General features: G+C 39.1%; 1 pseudogene; it reads left to right on the forward strand.

Annotated features, from left to right (window-relative positions):
* Positions 1-246: 246 nt before the first annotated feature.
* On the forward strand, positions 247-411 carry LOC150093970 (U2 spliceosomal RNA; annotated as a pseudogene).
* Positions 412-17,936: the final 17,525 nt, after the last annotated feature.

Genomic DNA, 17,936 nt, shown 5'->3' on the forward strand with positions numbered 1-17,936 from the left:
GGCATGTACTGTTTTGTGAAACTTTTGTATATATACTAAACTGAAACAAATGTTTTTCAATGCTCCCTGGTGGAGAGAGCTAACCCTAACAGGTGATGCAACACCAGGGAAATTCTTGGCGAAGGTGGATTAAGCTATGCACATCTCACCCTTCCAAAAACATCAGCTTAATATCTTGGCGGGAGAGGGGGGGGGATGGAGGAGGTGATAACAATTTTTCAGCAGATAAGAATGGATACTACACTTTTCACTCTTCGGCCTTTTGGCTACGTTAAGAGTGTAGTACCTGTTCTTATCAACTTAATATCTGATACGTACCACAAGATATTAAATTGATTTTTGGAAGATGGAGAAGTGCATTGGATTTTCTCCACCTTTGACGTGAGTTTCTGGTTACAACGTCAATTGTAAGCAGAATATAAAATTTTTGTTGAATTTATTGTATACAAAAACCTATTTTTAAATACTTGTACAATAAATTTATGCTTAATGAACTCTGTGTTATATACTTAATTTGTTGTTCTTATTTCAAAAACAGTATTACATATTTATGTTAAAATATCAGTAATTTTTTTTTTTTTTTAGTTTTAAATTTTTTCCTGCTAGCAAAGAGTGAATACAGGTGCCTGCCCTTTAAAAAAAAAAAAAAAAAAAAAGAACCTCGTTGTGTATGTGAGTGTTTTGAGTAGAGATGTGCAATGTTTTTTTTGTGGATCAAAAAAAAAAAGTTTAAAAAACTGCTCTAATGTCCTTAACTTCAACTATGAGAGAGCATACGTCATCAATGAGTCGAATTGAAACCTTTAAAATCATTGGTTTGCCTTTAAGATGTCAAGATATCTTTGAGAACATCAGGACAAGTGAACCAAATAGACAGTGGTGATGAATAACGAATAATAGGCAATAGGTTGCATGGAAGTGAAAAAAATCAATCGGGTCGTTGTGATCTGGTCTAAACAAGAATATTTAATCATTTTTGATAACTTAGGTGAAATGGACATTTTTCTGAAAACTTCTTGTTATTCTAGCGGACTTTCAGCGCCATCTGGTTTTCAGTTGAGTAAAATTTCTGAAATTCTCCATCGAATGGAACAGCGTTAATTGTTTTATACACCTTTATGAGTGGTTTATATTCTTGGGTAATTTTTCATTAATATTTCTTCTTTACACTACACAATGTTCCTTCATCTTTCTCTGTTATGCAAGAGCAACTTGCGACTAATTAATCATTTTTGATAACTTAAGTGAAACGGACATTTTTCTGAAAACTGCTTGTTATTCTAGCGGACTTTTAGCGCCATCTGGTTTTCAGTTGAGTAAAATTTCTGAAATTCTCCATCGAATGGAATAGCGTTAATTGTTTTATACACCTTTATGAGTGGCTTATATTCTTGGGTAATTTTTCATTAATATTTCTTCTTTACACTACACAATGTTCCTTCATCTTTCTCTGTTATGCAAGAGCAACTTGCGACTAATTAATCATTTTTGATAACTTAAGTGAAACGGACATTTTTCTGAAAACTGCTTGTTATTCTAGCGGACTTTTAGCGCCATCTGGTTTTCAGTTGAGTAAAATTTCTGAAATTCTCCATCGAATGGAATAGCGTTAATTGTTTTATACACCTTTATGAGTGGCTTATATTCTTGGGTAATTTTTCATTAATATTTCCTCTTTACACTACACAATGTTCCTTCATCTTTCTCTATTATGCAAGAGCAACTTGCGACTAATTAAAAAACTATTATACACTAGTCGAAAAGATTAAAAATATTTCATAGACAAGAGATAGCACAACATTATTCCATTATAATAAAAATGCTCAAATTGCTCTCGAAAAATATTAAAAATTTCATTATCTGTCTGATGTCGGATAGTAAATATTGTTTAGGTTATTGAGCGCCCAGCTTTTATATTACCTAAGGCTTGGAGGACAGCATCAAACTATAAAATATCGGTTATCTCCTAGGGGATAGCGGAAGATAATTTATTAGCAAACAACTCCGGAGAGATGTGGTTAAACGAACGTTGTGTTAATCTTTAGTACACTCCACCATAGGAGACTCTGACATCATTAATAATAACAAGTTGTTTCTCCCTCGTGAGACATTTATATTACGTACATATTCTTAGAATAAGATTTAATCCTGTATTTTGTGTGGATTTCTTTTCAGATATGACGTCGATGTACTAAATCTTTCATTTAAAAATTTTTAATTATAAATATGAATATATTAAGGTGATTGCATCGTCTAAGGCTTACGAGAACTTACTGACACGTATTAATTTTTTACGGCTATTTCGCCTGCTTTCGTTTAGGAGTGCCCCTTTTTTTGTGTCACTGGCTTTCTACTCAGAACTTCTTAGGGCATTTTACTGATGAATCATACAGACAAATATATGCAGAATAATAGAGGAAGAAATTTCGGACATACCTTGCTTGGATGTTGTTGGCTGTCTTCTTTCCGCGATGTGCGTACTTCTACTGTTAGGCTGCTAAAAGGAAGTGGGGGGTTTGAAAAAAGTGTGGGGGTTGAGGCAATGTGGGAGAATTAATTTGAAAAAAAAAACACGTTTTTTTATATAATATATATATAATATTATTATTAATGGTGGGAGGAGCGCTTTTTTGGAGGGGGAAAGAGATGGAAAAGGGGGGCTGCAAATAGAAATTATTTTTTGAGGAAGGGGAAGGGTTTATCGAAAAAGGCGTCAGGGGAGGGGGTTAACAAGGTGCGAGTCGTTTCGACCTCAGAAAATAATAGTTTTTAAGAGGAGTAACATGGGAATTTTCCCAGAAATAATACCTATTATTATTGATACATAATTAATAAACTTAGTCAGTTTTAAGAGATGGCAAAAAGTTTGCCTATCTGAATTAGATAGCACCAAACATATCTGGTGTGGATTCGAAGATTATCGGAAGTGACTCAAAAAAAAAAAAAAACTTATTTTGTGCTTCTTTTTTTTTTTTTTCTGAGCACGGATTATATAGAAATCTTAGCCTACCCACGGTATTAATGGAGTCGATTTACATTTTGTGGATGGATTACCATAAAAGAGTAACAAAGTTATTTCACCAAAGTAATGAACTGGATATTATTTTCTTTATAGTTATTAAATAAAGTCAAAGTTCTCACAGAGAAGAATAATTCCATGGCAGGTTTTCTTGTGCATGTATCCTTAATGAACGTATTCAAGTTATAAGCTGTACGATACAGCAAAAATTTTGATTTGACTAGATGGGTGAAGCAAGAATGCTTTTCATATTCCCCGTTATCTGTAAAATAAAATGTATGGATGGGGTAACATACGGCTATAAGCTCTGGTCATGGCAGGAGGGTAACAGAAATAGCCTCAGTTAAAACCTCATTGGCTACAGCATATTCATCCATTACCCTTCCTGGGTACCCATTTTAGTCGCCTCGTACGACATGCATGGGCTACAGTGGTACTATTATTATCCCGGCAACTACAGGAGGAACAGCAAAATTAAATTAAGTTCTTAAAAGAACTGGGAGATGGACTGAGTCCTTGACTCTTTATCCCGTCATCTGAATGAAGAAAATCTGTATGGATGGGGTGTTATCGAGCTAAAAGCTCTAGTCATGGCTGGGTAACGGCAATAGCCGAGCCTCAGTGAAAACTTCATTGGCTACAGCATTTCGTTACCCTGGAAGTCCTAAAAAGGACTGATGTCCTGAATCACCAAAATTAAATTTACAGATAACGTCTGTGGCTTGATGGACTTCAATCCCGAGGATTGTGATCCCTTCATCGCTAGGAAATAGATCTGTATTAAATATTACCGAGCACTTGGCTCACCCTATTTAGGGCAGTACGGAAGTGCCTGAGCCGAAAGGCAGAGCAGCTTTCGGGCCCTTAGAAAACTCCTGAATGAGTTGCTCGGGATGAAAAACTGCTTAGGTGAATAAGTAGAGGTAGTGTTACGGAGCAATGTGGAAATATCTGGGATATCAGCATCGAGATGCAGGAGAGCATGTCATTTGTTGATCATGGAAAAGATGACTTGGGTATTCCTGAGGAATTTCTTAGTGTCGGCTTCGCTGGGGTTCATGTTGCTAAAGGCCGTTAGCATCTCCCCTAGTGAGGCAGCAAGAATCAGTGCAGAGTTTTGGTAAGCTGTCGAGGCTCCGGGTAAAACTTGTGGAGTGACCGTTGGAGCGTATGTTTTATCGGCTGTAACACCCCGCACTGTGAATTCCAGCGCAGGTTTCATGGCTTGAATCTGAGTGGGCGGGGCAAACTCCGCTCTTGTATTCTGTAGGTTAGATGGGTGAATTGAGCAGCCTTTATAAATGGCTGCATGAGGGCCGCCACAATTCGCACATTTAGCAGGTGTAGACCGTGATTTTGTGCAAGGGTGCGAGGGATGGCTGTCACCACACTTTACGCACTTGTAATCTACTTCACATAACTTTTGTGCATGTCCAAATTTTTGGCAGCGATGGCATTGATCGGCCGATGCCTTTCTTCTGAGTGGTTCGGTCTTGATGACTAAATTGCAGACTATCTTAAGGTAGTAAATTTCTCTGTGGTCTTTACTGATCTCTGCTAAGACCAGAGGCATGGGACGCTTGTCTGCGCGGAACATGCGCGAGATCTTAATTGGTTCAAGGCCTTGTGATCTGAGGTCAGTAGCTATTTCATCAGGTGTTAAGGTTTCTGCCAGACCTCTAATGACTACCTTAAGGTTTTTTTTCACTTTTAAGTTGATAAGTGTGATATGGGAGTTTCTGATCATCCATAAGTCTGGTGAGCTGGCAGTAGTCCGTTGCTCCTTCGGGCTGTATGCGGACTCCATCATCGGTGTTTTTAGCTGATGAGAACTTAATGTTGGTGTTCTTCATCGTCTCTGCAAGTGACGACCATTTGTCTTTAGATCTCAAGATGACTGATGGAATATTCTCTTTGGGCTATGTCAATGTATCTGTCTCCGTTCTTTCATCAGATATTGCTGATGTGTTCTTTTGAACTGTAGTTTCCAAGGTCTGAGGTATTATTTCAGGATCTGCTGCGGGGGACTTTTTCTTTCTCTTCTTTCTTCTGACCTCCTGAAAGCCACTGGAATTTGAAATAGATGTGTCTTTAGTTGTTGTTGCTGGCGTTGTCATGTGAAGAGGGAGGAAGTTCAGAGGGCAGGGGATCCTCTGTCTCCACTTCAATAATCTGGTATTTTCCGACTTTATCGAGCCATTTTTGTGTTTAGCATGTTGCCTAAACGCTTGAAAAGTGCCAAAAGTTCTTTAAAACTGAGATCGTTAAAAGGCAAATCCATGTCACGTTAACGAAAACGAGTCTTACCTGCACTGCTGAACGAGCACGTTGCTGATGCTACAGGACCGTGTAAGATCACAATCACTCCTTCTGTGAACTAATCATCAGTATTATATCTCAAAAACTTTTATCACTGCTGCATTAATTATGAAATGCGCTAAGAAACACGTCTGCACTGAACCATGATAGACGCGACTCTATTATCACCTAAATTAAATCCTTATAGTCCTTATAAGGACTAGCTTAAAGGGGCGAAGCAAGAATGCTTTTTCATCTTCCCCGTTATCTGCAGAGGACAGTGTAGGGATAAGGTGTTATTGAGCTATTAAAGCTCTGATCATGGCAAGAGGGTAACAGCAATAGCCGAGCCTCAGTGAGAACTTCATTGGCTACAGCATTGCCATCCATTACCCTCCAAGGGTAAAGGAATCACAAATTCCTTTGATGACAATTTCTCTCCTAAATAAATTAAATATTAAATACAACAACAACAACGTTACTGGCTTGCTGGGTGAAGCATAAAATGCTTTTTATTTTCCCCTTTATCTGTGTCGAGAAGCTTGATGGGGGGGGGGGAGTCTTATGCTCGCACTTTGTGAACTATGGAGTTAGCTCTGTTCTGCTGAAAGCAGGATTGCCTTAGGTCTTTTATGTTTGCAATAGTCATGTTCACTATAACTGGAAGCTTGTCTGATTAGTGGGTTGGGATGAGAGTGTGCCTTGCTGAAGAACTTTTCCTCATGGTCATGAAGGAGAGAATGGATGTCAGGGATTCCGGTTTCTCTGTGGATCTGCGTGTTTCTGACGAACCATGAGGCGTCCAAGATCATCCGCAGGCATTTGTTTTGTATCCTCTGTAGTTTCCGGATGTTAGATTTGGATGTGTGACTCCATGCCGGGGATTCATATGTGATTACTGGTCGTATTACCATCTGATATAGTAGCAGCTTGTTGCGTGTATTATCCAATTTGCTGTTGCGATTGATCAGGGGAGAGAGTTGGGCTATGGTTCTGGATGTCTTTGTGCCTATGAGCTTGATATGGCTGTTGAAATTTAGCTTTTTGTCTAGCTGTACTCCAAGGTATTTGGTTTCTGTCTGCCATGGTATCTTTTTTTCGAGGAGTTGAATATTATCTTGGATGAAGGCTTTGCGTCTGGTGAATAGTATAGCTGAGCTTTTGACGGGGTTTACTTGTATCCTCCAGTCGGAGAACCATTTTTCTAGCTTTGTGATGGTATCCTGGAGACGACTGATCGCCAGGTGTGGGCGGAGAGATCTTGTCATTATGGCTGTGTCGTCAGCATATAGGGCTGTGATGGTAGTCCTCAGGTTCTGTGGAAAGTCAGCCACGTAGATTGTGAAAAGTAAAGGAGCTAATAGAGATCCCTGTGGTACTCCTGCCAGGATTTGGCGCCTAGTTGAGATGGTGCCATTTATTTTTATCTACATGGATCTGTCAGTGAGGTATGATTTTATTAGACAGGTAAGGTTTGTTGGAATGTTGGCCTGAATGAGTTTGTAGAGTAATCCTTGATGCCATACCTTATCAAAGGCCTTGGCAATATCCAGAAAAACTGCAGCTGTGTGAAGGTTCCAGTTGTATCCTTGAGTGATATGCTCCACTAGTCGGTGTATTTGTTGCACTGTGCTGTGCATACGGCGGAAGCCAAATTGTTCGTTTGGAATTATTCCTAATTGGTCTGATTTTTCTTGTAGTCTTGAAAGGATAATTTTTTCAGCAATCTTTCCTAGGTTGGAAAGCAGGCTTATTGGACGGTAGCTTTGCGGGAGTTGTGGATTGTTTCCTGGCTTTTTTATTGGTATGATGTCGACTGTTTTCCATGCAGTGGGGAAGTGTTGTATCCTCAGTATTGCATTGGCTATGTTAACCAGGTGCCGTTCTAGAAAGTAATTTGATGATTCTGTTAGTAATTCCATCTGGACCTGGAGCTTTTTTGTTGTTTAGATGTTTTATGATGTCGGTTATTTCAACTGGAGTAGTGGGGGTGATGTTGTCTGGTTTGTCTTTGGACTGTCTTAAGGTACGCTTGACCTGCTGGTGGACTTTATATATGTGGGTGATGTTTATATTGTCATATGATGGGCTGCATTGTTTTTCTAGGTTTTCTGCTATTGCTTCAGCTTTTTCTTTATCAGTGTGCGCCATTCCATGAGCAGTTTGCATGGGCGGTAGGAGGTTGTGTTTGGTGCGCAGGATCTTCAGAAATTTCCATATTGTGTGATCTTCTGGGTTGAGTGATGATAGTTTATTGTCCCAATCCTGATTCCTGTGGATTTGAAGTGCTTTTCTGACTTGGTTGTTCAAGTTGTTCAGTGTTTTCTTGTCCTGTGGGGGCTCTTGTGTTGTGGTATCTTTTCCTGGCTTTGTTTTTTGTTCTGATGAGGTCCACGTGTTTTCTGGGAGCCGACTGGTTGGGTGGTTGGTTGCGGTTTTGGTGACTGCTTCTAATTAAATATTAAACAGGACGCAGGACGCAGGACATATATGGCGAGAGGGTGAAGCTTGACGCTTTTCATATTCCCTGTTGTCTGTTTCGGGAGCAGTGATGGGAGAGATTTGTGAGCTATTTTAGCCCGCCCTGAGTGGGCAGAAGTGGTTATTCGTCGTTGGGTGTTAGGATGGCTTTCGGTCTTTTATGTTTCCAGTAGTCATTACCGTCATAGTTTCCGGCTTGTTGTATCAGTTGGTTTGGATGGATAGATGTCTTCATAAAGAATTTTTCTGCTAGGGAGCGTAGTAGTGGAGAGATGTAGGGGATATTTATGTCCCGGTGGATCTGGGCGTTCCTCATGAACCACGGGGCGTCCAGAATCATTCGCAGGCATTTGTTCTGTAATCTTTGTAGCTTGAGGATGTTTGTCTTGGAGGTATGGCTCCAGGCTGGGGAGGCGTATATGACTGTGGGACGGATCACTCTCTTGTACAGTAGTATTTTATTTGTTGAGCTTAGTTTGCTGTGTCTGTTGATCAAGGGGTATAGCTGGGCGATAACTTTTGAAGCTTTGGTGCATATGCTCTTGATGTGGCTGTTGAAGCATAATCGCTTATCGAGAAGTATTCCTCGGTATTTTGCTTCAGTTTTCCAGGGAATTTTAGAGTTGAACAGGGTGATGTCTCCTTTGGGGGATGCTCGTCTTCTTGTGAAGAGTATCGTTGTACTTTTCTGGGGGTTTAATTGTAGTCGTCAGTCTTTAAACCATTTTTCTAGATTCAGGATGGTGTCTTGTTGTTTTTTGGTGACGAGAAGTGGTTGACGAGATCTGGCTAGAATAGCCGTGTCATCAGCATAAAGGGCGAAGGTGGATGTGAGAGGATTTTGAGGGATGTCTGCCATATAGATGTTGAACAGGATCGGGGCTAGCAGTGATCCTTGAGGAACTCCAGCGAGGATTTTCCGTTGGGTTGAGACTGATTCATTGATTTTGACTTGCATCCTCCTGTTGGAGAGGTATGATTTGATCAGGTGTATCATGTTTAGTGGAAGGTTAGCGATGATAAGTTTGTAGAGGAGGCCTTGGTGCCAGATCTTATCGAAGGCCTTTGAGATGTCTAGGAAGACAGCTCCAGTGTGTTGATTCCAATTGAATCCTGTGGTGATGTATTCTACCAGTCTGTGGATTTGATGGGTGGTGCTGTGATTTTGACGGAAGCCGAATTGTTCTTCTGGAATGATATTTAATTGGTTGACATGATCTTGGAGTCTGATGAGGATGATTTTCTCAGCTATTTTCCCTAAATTGGATAGCAGGCTGATGGGACGGTAATTTTCAGGTAGGTGTGGGTCTTTGCCTGGTTTGTGAATTGGGATGATGTCAGCTATTTTCCATGACTGGGGGAAGTGCTGCCATTTGAGGATGGAGTTTATGATGTTTGCCAGATGTGCTATGGCTTTGCGTGGTAGTGCCTTGATGACTTGGTTAGTGATGCCATCCGGACCTGGGGCTTTTTGATCTTGAGATGGTTGATGATGCCGATTATTTCGGTAGGTGAGGTAGGCATTATAGAACTTGGATTGACATCGGGATGATTTACTGTGAACCTGCTTTACGATGGATCTTGTATACGTGGCTGATGTTTAGGTTATCATATGCAGGACTGCATTGTTTCTCTAGGTTTCTTGCTATGGCTTCAGCTTTGTCAGCATCTGTGTATGCAAGGTGCTGTTCTGCTTGCAGAGGGGGGGGGATTTGCGCTTGATCCTGAGGTTGTTTAGGAATTTCCATATAGAATGATCTGCTGTGGAGATGGAGGTGAGCTTGTTGTCCCATTGTTGGTTCCTGTCGTTCTGAAGAGCTTCTCGGACAGATTTGTTTAATCTATTGAGGGCTGTTTTGTCCTGGGGAGCACGAGTGTTGTGATATCTTTTTCTTTGTCTGTTTTTTTCCCTTATTAAGTCCATGATTTCTTCCGGGAGACGATTTTGTTTGTGGGTAATCGTGGATACTGTGGCTGCTGTTATGGCTTTATTGATTTGATTGGTGAGGTTCTTTATTGCCGTGTCTATTTCTTCCTTGGCTTTTATATGGGGAACCGGACCAATGTGTTCTGGTAGCACTTTCTTGAGTTTCTCCCAGATGATGGAGGTTTAGGGGGGAGGTGACTGATCTTTGTTCCCTAAGTGAAGTAGGATTGGGTTGTGGTCTGATGATAATTCGTTCAGTGCTTGAATGCTGTGCTGGTATTTGATGTTGTGTAGAATGACGATGTCTAGGATGTCGGCTGTGCCAGTTGGGCTGTGGTGGGTTGGTTCAGTGGGTCCTGTTACGACAGCGTTGTTTAATCCTGTGTAGCTGAAGAGGATACGGCCATTTTTATTTGAGGTTCTGCTGTTCCAGGAGGGATGTTTGGAGTTTAAGTCCCCAGCGACGATGATGGATTCATTTGTGCCTAGTACAGCATCCAAGTCAGATACTATCAGGGTCTTAGCAGGGGAGTTGTAGGCGGAGTAGATTTTAAGTCTTCCAGTTGAATTTGTGTGGACTTCGACACCGGTAAGTTCTAGGTTGGAGGTTGGGGGGGGGTGAGTATTCCATTGTGCCTGATGCAGTTCCTGATAAATATGGCTGTACCACCACCTCTGTAGTCCAGTCGGTCGTTTCTGTATAGTATGTAGCCTCTCAGTTTTGGATTGTCTGCAGGTCTTAGATGAGTTTCATTAATTAGGATGACGTCAGGGTTGTATCTGTGAGAGAATATTCTTGAAGTTCCAGAGTCTTGTTTTTTAGGCCATTGGCGTTCCAAGCGGCGATCTGTAGTGAGTCTGGCATTAATCTAGTTTTATTCATTAACAAGCATTGATAATATGGTTTGAGTTTCTTTTAGAAATCTTTTTGTGGAGTTTGGTGAAGGGTTTGACTTACTGAAGTCTTGAAGCATGTTTGCCAATGAGGCTGTGATGACTGTTGTCATGTTTGGAAGAATTTGGTCCTGCTGGATATATTTGGATGAGCGGGCTACTTCGGCATATGTCCTGCTTCGACGGTGGCTTTCCAGACTGTTGGTATTTTCCACTTGTGAGAGCTGGTATTTTGTTGTCTTTTGTTGCGTGTCAGGCAACTGGGGAGCAGTCAACTCAGGTGCCTGTGGGCAGAGTTCAGAGATCTGTTTCCTTTTGTTGTCTGTTTTATTCTTAGGGTAGTGACAGCAGTCTCTGTAGTTTGCCGGGTGGGGGCCCCCGCAGTTCGCGCATTTGGCTGGTGAGGTCCTAGGTTTTGAGCAGGTTGCTGTGGGGTGGTTTTGCCCACATTTGAAGCATTTGTAGTCTGCTCTGCAGAGTTTCTGTGCGTGTCCGTACTTCTGACATCTGTAGCACTGGCCTGACGAGGCTCTTTTTCTTAGTGGTTCTGTTGTGATTTTCAGGCCACAGATCGTTGTTAAGTTGTATATGTTCTTGTGTGTGTTAGGTATCTCAACGAGTACTAGGGGCATTGGACTCTTGTCAGACCGTAGCATTCTGCTAACTTTGACAGGTGGAAGATCGTGGAGGCAGAGGTCTTCAGTAATTTCATCTGTGCAGATGTTTTCTGTTACTCCCCTGAGTACAACTTTTAGGTTTTTCTCCGACTACAGTGAGTAAGTACAAATATTAAGCAAAGCGTTACATTCTTACTTGTTTTATAGCTATCAAAAATATAAAAGGGTGTTTGATAAAATACATTAATACGATAAAATTTTTGTAATAATAGTGAATATTTTATTAATAAAATTAACATTCATTAAACTTATATAAAATATTTATTATTTTAATAATTATAATACTTTCAACTATATTTTTTATAGCTTCATTTCATATCATAAGAAGTCCTATCCTGATTTACGCTCACGCGTAGACCTACACATTTTACCGTGTAGGCATTCGGAACCGAAATCCTACGGAATAGGTTGATTACTCCTTATTCCTGGAGGTATCCTATGTCTGTAGCTACGTGTGTTCACGGGGCCGGTTTCCCTGTTTGGGGGAGGAAAAACCCAGATAAATTAGGAAGAAAAACCATGCAGTCCATGCCCAAGACCAGCTAACTTGGCTATGTTTGAGAAAGATCCTAACTGCGCAGACATCATAAGAAATACTGTATAAATAAATCATCGAGTTTGACTATACGTTAGTAATTGAAATTACTATTATATACATTGAAAGATTTTTTTTTTTTTTTTTGAGTAATTGGTAGTGTAGGTGAGGTAAGGATTAAATATCCTGGAAAGTCTGCTCTGAAACATGGAACTTTTTCATTAAGCGGACTGGAGGTCTCACATCGAAAATTTAAATAATTTCTCACCACAACCATCCATGCTTGAGCGAGAATCGAAACCGAAGCCTATTGGTTAGAAAGGGGAAATGCTATCCAATCAAATGTTATTTAAATGATAACCTTACCAGTTTCTAGTGTAATTACCATCGCTTTTGGTTAACTTTTTTTTTTTTTTTTTTTTTGTAAAATTGGGTCTAACGATTCGAACAAAGATGTGCACTAACATTAATTAGATCAGAAATGAAAACTATTTTCTTTTTGCCTTGTGTTTAAGCGTTACAACCCTTTCGCATTTTGCTATGGTTAGGATTAAGATTTCTAAATTAGATTTCGAATATTTGATGAGCAGTCCCTTTGTAGTATTTCTTTTTAAATACCCAGGCATGTTTAATCTTGTAATGTTATTGCAAAAAATGTACCATGTTCATCATTCTTTTTGAATATCATTGTGGTTATTGTTGATCAGGGATATCCATCCTATCCAAAAAGGCTGAACTTATGACGTATTCATGTCCGCATGCACTATCTATTAGTTAGAATAAAAACTTGTCTCGTTAATTTTGTACTCTATAGTTAGCGTTGTTGACTATTTCTTTTAAAAAAATGCCAAGCATGTATACACATACAAGACTTCAAATACGTATATTTATTTGAATGTATAATTCTTTAAACGTGTGAGTTTCTCATCACTTGCTTTTTGGGGTGACACTTAAATTACAGCAGAGAGAGAGAGAGAGATTTTGGGAGTTCGTGTTTTTCATCATCGGCCTTTATAGTATAAAAGTGCTGAGGGTCAGTAAGTAGTGAGAGGGAAGAGATCAAAAGGTAGAGTATGATAGTAGGAGGTTATAAAAGAGGCCTCACTCGACCAATTTAGTTATATAACCGTGAGGTTGTGGCTAAAAAGGTCCTTAGACATCGCTCTCGTCACACTTGTTCTAAAAAAAAGCCAAAAAAATAAATAAACATAAATTATCCAAAATAAATAAACAAAAGAGACGAAATGATCAATAGGAAGGTCATAATATAATAACCATTGATTAGAGAAACAATTGAACAGAAACATGGGGGAAGAACCTGGCTCGAGTTGGTACAGCTCTCAAGGAGCTAATAAACCGCCTCGATGTTGGCCTTCGCAGCTCGGGTTTAATTAGGCCAACCCCCTCCTATTTGTGAACTATGAAATCAAAGAATTATTTTATAAGAATAGACAAGGTTTAATTTGCTCCTGTGTCATGAATGAATGTTTTATTTGCCTCTGTATAAGGAAACATATTATGGGTGGTTTGCACCATTTGTTTACAAAATTGTAATCTCCTAGGAGATGCCTTTCTTGGGCTAGAAACCTTGGCAGATAAAAAAAAATAATCTACGGAAGAGCCCACTTAGGACTCTTCCGTAGATTTCGCTTTCGTCCCGTATCTGGGACTTTTTCTGCACTTTCTAGATGTGATACTTGATTATGTTGATCAGAAAAATTGTGAAATTTTGGATTTTTCAGACCGGAAGGGGGGAATTGCAGATGTACGACCTCCTCCAGTGTCAGCATCGGGATTTCCAACACTGTACTTAGTCTTTGCCAGACACGCAAAAGTAAAAGAAGTGTCCCACCGTTTCAACGCTCTGGAAGACGTCACAGGTCGCACAGACTTGGTCTATAGAGGGACTATACCAGTTTCACAAGGAGTTGTCCGTAGGCTATTCACCATGCTAAATCCCTGTGAAACGGATGTTCCCAGCTATTCCTGATGTTTTGGAATAGGATTTCCATGTTTGTATCTAAAATTGGCATATCACATCTGGAAACATTCCCAGTATACTGCTTGTGATTTTAATTTTAATATATCTATTCCCTCTGTTTTAAATTTTTTGATGTGTTTACTAAGTGAATAATACCAGTTGGGCACAACCTCCGCGCAGGGACCAGCATGACCCGTGATTCCGAAGTAGGGAAGGAAATGTCCTAGGAAGTATTTAATTAAGTTGCCTGAAATATGGTTAGACTTTAAAGCCTTCCGTATGGTTTTTAGAGTATTTGCGTAAAATAAACATTTAAAACTGGAAAGTGAGAATCCCCCTTGACTGCTTTTTAATTTTAGATAGACTTTTCTGACTTCGTGTTTTCTATTAATCCAGAAAAAGTCTATCAATGGTTTGTAAAGCTGATTTTCTTTTATTCCCTTAACATACGTAAAAGGATATATAATGGGAGTTCATATGTTTCATCACCGGCCTATGGAGTTAAAAAGTTGTGCTGAGGGTCAGCAGATAGTGAGAGGGGAAGAGAAAAAGGTGGAGTAGGATAGTAGGAGGTAGTAAAGAGGCCTCAGTCGACGTGTTTGTCATTGTAACCTATTAAGAGGTTTGTTGCCAAACAGATCTGCTGACATCATCTCCCTATATCCGTTCGTACAGCCTTCGCCCGTCAATCATCTCTCAGATGCCTGACGAGCGAAAGGAGTAAAAACAAATAAAAGAGAAGACAAAAAAAAAAAAAATAATAAATAAACTAAGGACAAAAAGAAAGGAACAAGAGAGTTTCAAATTTGGAACTAAAGAAGAAAAGGGGAGGAGCTGGTCCAAGTGATGCAGCCCACAAGGAGCTGCACCGCCTCGTTGTAAGCCTTCGCGGCTCGGGTTCTCAGATCCACCCCCTCCTGTGTGGACTTAAAGACTGTACAAAGGAATTGACAAAGTTTGCTTCTACTTCCTCTTGTTGTGTGTTGTCAATATTTCATTAGGATATGGATGGTGTAATCCTTACCTTACCTCAAGAAAGGTGAAACTGTTACAGCAGCTCTGAAGGAATTGAAGGAGGTACTAAAGGAAAATCGGTTCGAGAAACTAAGCAGAGGCGTGTTGCTTTTGCAGGACAATGCACCTGCTTATGAAATCCAACAGACAATATACTACTTGGGATTTCAATATCTACCTCAAACACCATATTCACCAGGACTGGCCCCAGGGCCAACCCTAGAAATTTTGTCGCTACGTGCAGTAGCATATTTTTCCGCCCCTTCCCCTTAAAAAAAAAAAACTCTTTTAATGACGTCTTAAAAGCCATGATATTAATCTAGGCTTCAACATCTCTGATCATAAATTCTAAATAGCAGCATTAGCTAATAAAAATTCATACGTTAATGAAAAAGGATCATAAACTATATTTTTTACACAGAGAGAGAGAGAGAGAGAGAGAGATTTCCTCTTAATGTGCAGTATAATAAAATGATTCGAAACGTGTTATTGTACTTCGTGATCTTTTAATTTTTAAAGGGGGGGGGGCACAAAAATTTTGCACTCAGGTGGCGCAAACCCACAGAACGGCCCTGAAGATCAGTCACTAAGAGTTGTGTAGATTCTAGTTAATTGTTAAGAAAAGTTAATTGTTCTCCACATGCTTACTTGTGGCACCAAATAATGAATGAATGATTCCAGGAAAAAAAAAGTTTCTTTTCTAGGCATTAAAAAATACACAGCCTATATATTTACAAATGAATTGTAAGAATAAATTGCCGGTAGACAGTTTCATTTCTATATAAATTTCATTTTTATATATATATATATATATTCAAGATACCAAGTAATTTTATATTAACTTGGTTTTAATCCTATTTCCCAAGTAAACAAACAGACAAGAAAATCAAGTTTGCGCCTGTAAGTAGTGCAAGTCCAAGGCAACTCGTGGTAAAGGTGGATAAAGCTCTGATCACTTTTCTTAGTATGCTTTATTAGTATATTACTTTTTATTAGTTATTATTTAGTTATATATTATTATATATATTATATTATACATATATATATATATAGTTATATATATATATTATATATTAGTTAGTTAGTTATTAGTATATTAGTATTATACACACTAAGAAAAGTGATCAGAACTTTATCCACCTTTACCAAGAGTTGCCTCGACTGGCACTATCAAGAGTTGTCTTGGACTTGCACTACTTGCAGGCGCAAACTTGACTTTCCTGTCCGTTTGCTTGCTTGGGAAATAGGATTAAAACCAAGTTTATATAAAATTATTTGATATCTTGAATACATAATATACTCAAGTTAAAAAACGTTATATATATATATAGTTTTGTAGTACGCAAGTTTACATTACTGAAATACATGAACTTAATTAAGAAAGGAATATTAGCCACATTTTTTTACATAGAGAAAGCAAAGCATTCACTATGAAATTTCTTCACGTACCATGATGCACGGATGTCAAAAATAGACTGGACGTATAAATGTTTGTAATCTTTTTTTTTTTTTTTTTACTAAATTTAAAAAATTAAAATAAACATCGATATTTCTTAGGCAACCAAAACGAAACGAGAGAGAGTGTTCGCTATGAAATAGTAAATTGACGGAAAGAAGAATAAACATCGATATCGCCCTACCTAAGTAAACTCAAAGAGACCACATATATAAATCAGAATTACATTAGTTGGGATGTCTTTCTAAATATAAAAAATCAATTCATTTACGGCGCCATACCATTTTTGCTGAAAATGTTGTGATATTTTCAGCTATTTTGCCTAGTTAAAGTTATGTTTGCAGCTTAGCATCATTCTACATGTCTAGAAAGAGTGATATCTAGTGCTAAGGGAAAAAACAATAAATTGATAATTTCGACTGACTGCACAGGAGCCCTAAACTATCGCGAGAAAGTGCAATTTCTGTGGACATCTGACCTTCGGTTCAAATCTTTGAACGATAGTTGTTTCAGATGTCGAATAAACTGTAGATTACTAAGTGTGTGTGTGTGTGGTGTTTTCGTTTTCTTCCCAACAGTAACCCTACCGGGAGGTTATTTATTGTTTATCGTATGGCAATCTACATAAAGTTATAAAAGTACATTTACAAAAATGGGTACAGATATGTAAAAAGTAAAATAAAAAAAAAGTGTAAATGATAAATAATTACAGTAAAACAGGCAGTTACACGTTTGACGGACAAAGCACTTATAAGTTAAGATCATGTTCTCTGATCCAGTCTATAGAAGGCGGTGTCGCCTCTAGGAAGTCGCTCCTTTGACCCGTATATGCGCGAAGACTGCACTCAATGCAAATATGATGGATTGATTGGTTCGGGTGTCCACAGTCACACTCCGGTGAGGGAATTTTCCTCCACTTGTACAGAAAGCTTGCACATCTTCTATTGCGTACGAATCCTGTTCAGCGTTATCCATGTCTTTCCAATTTCACACCCGGGATACAGGGGCACGCGGGCTATATGTGCAATGTGTGCGACGCACACAGGCGCCAGGATAGTAAAGGCGCCAAAGAGGAGGAAATACTTTTTAAAAAAAAAACGTTTTTTTAAAGTGATTTTTTCATTGGAGGGGAGGATAGGGGCGCCAACTAAAGTTTTGCACACAGGCGCCAGACACTACTGGCGCGCCCCTGCCGGGATGTTGAGGCAGCAACTATCAAACTAAATTTTGAATTGGGCATTAGTATTTATGCTCCACACTCGTTTCCATTAATTTTTAGTATTTTAATTAATCATTCTCAGATGTTTATCTTCACGAAGAGGGGGCTTTCTTGATTTCAATCTGTTAAGCTATAGTTCTGATATGTCATTATGTATAGGCAATACAGTATTTCTGAGTACTTTGTCATATTCTTGTGACAGAGCATCACTTCTTTGATTTGGTGGTATTATGTTGCTTAGCATTGTAAGCCAATAAATGGGAGTTGTTTTAATGGTTCCAGATATAAGTCGCATGGTGCTGTTAAGCTGACCGTCAATTATCAATGGTAGTATAGCTCCTGTATATATTGTTTTCAGGGCTCATTGGCCTAATCCCTCAATCTCAATTTTCCATCTCTTGTTACTCCTAGTTATTTTAGCTGACTGGTTACCTC

This window comes from Typopeltis vanoorti, chromosome 23 (genome assembly GCF_054136105.1).
Source record: "Typopeltis vanoorti isolate ZY-2024b chromosome 23, IOZ_Tvanoo_1.0, whole genome shotgun sequence".
In the NCBI taxonomy this organism is placed as follows: domain Eukaryota; kingdom Metazoa; phylum Arthropoda; class Arachnida; order Uropygi; family Thelyphonidae; genus Typopeltis; species Typopeltis vanoorti.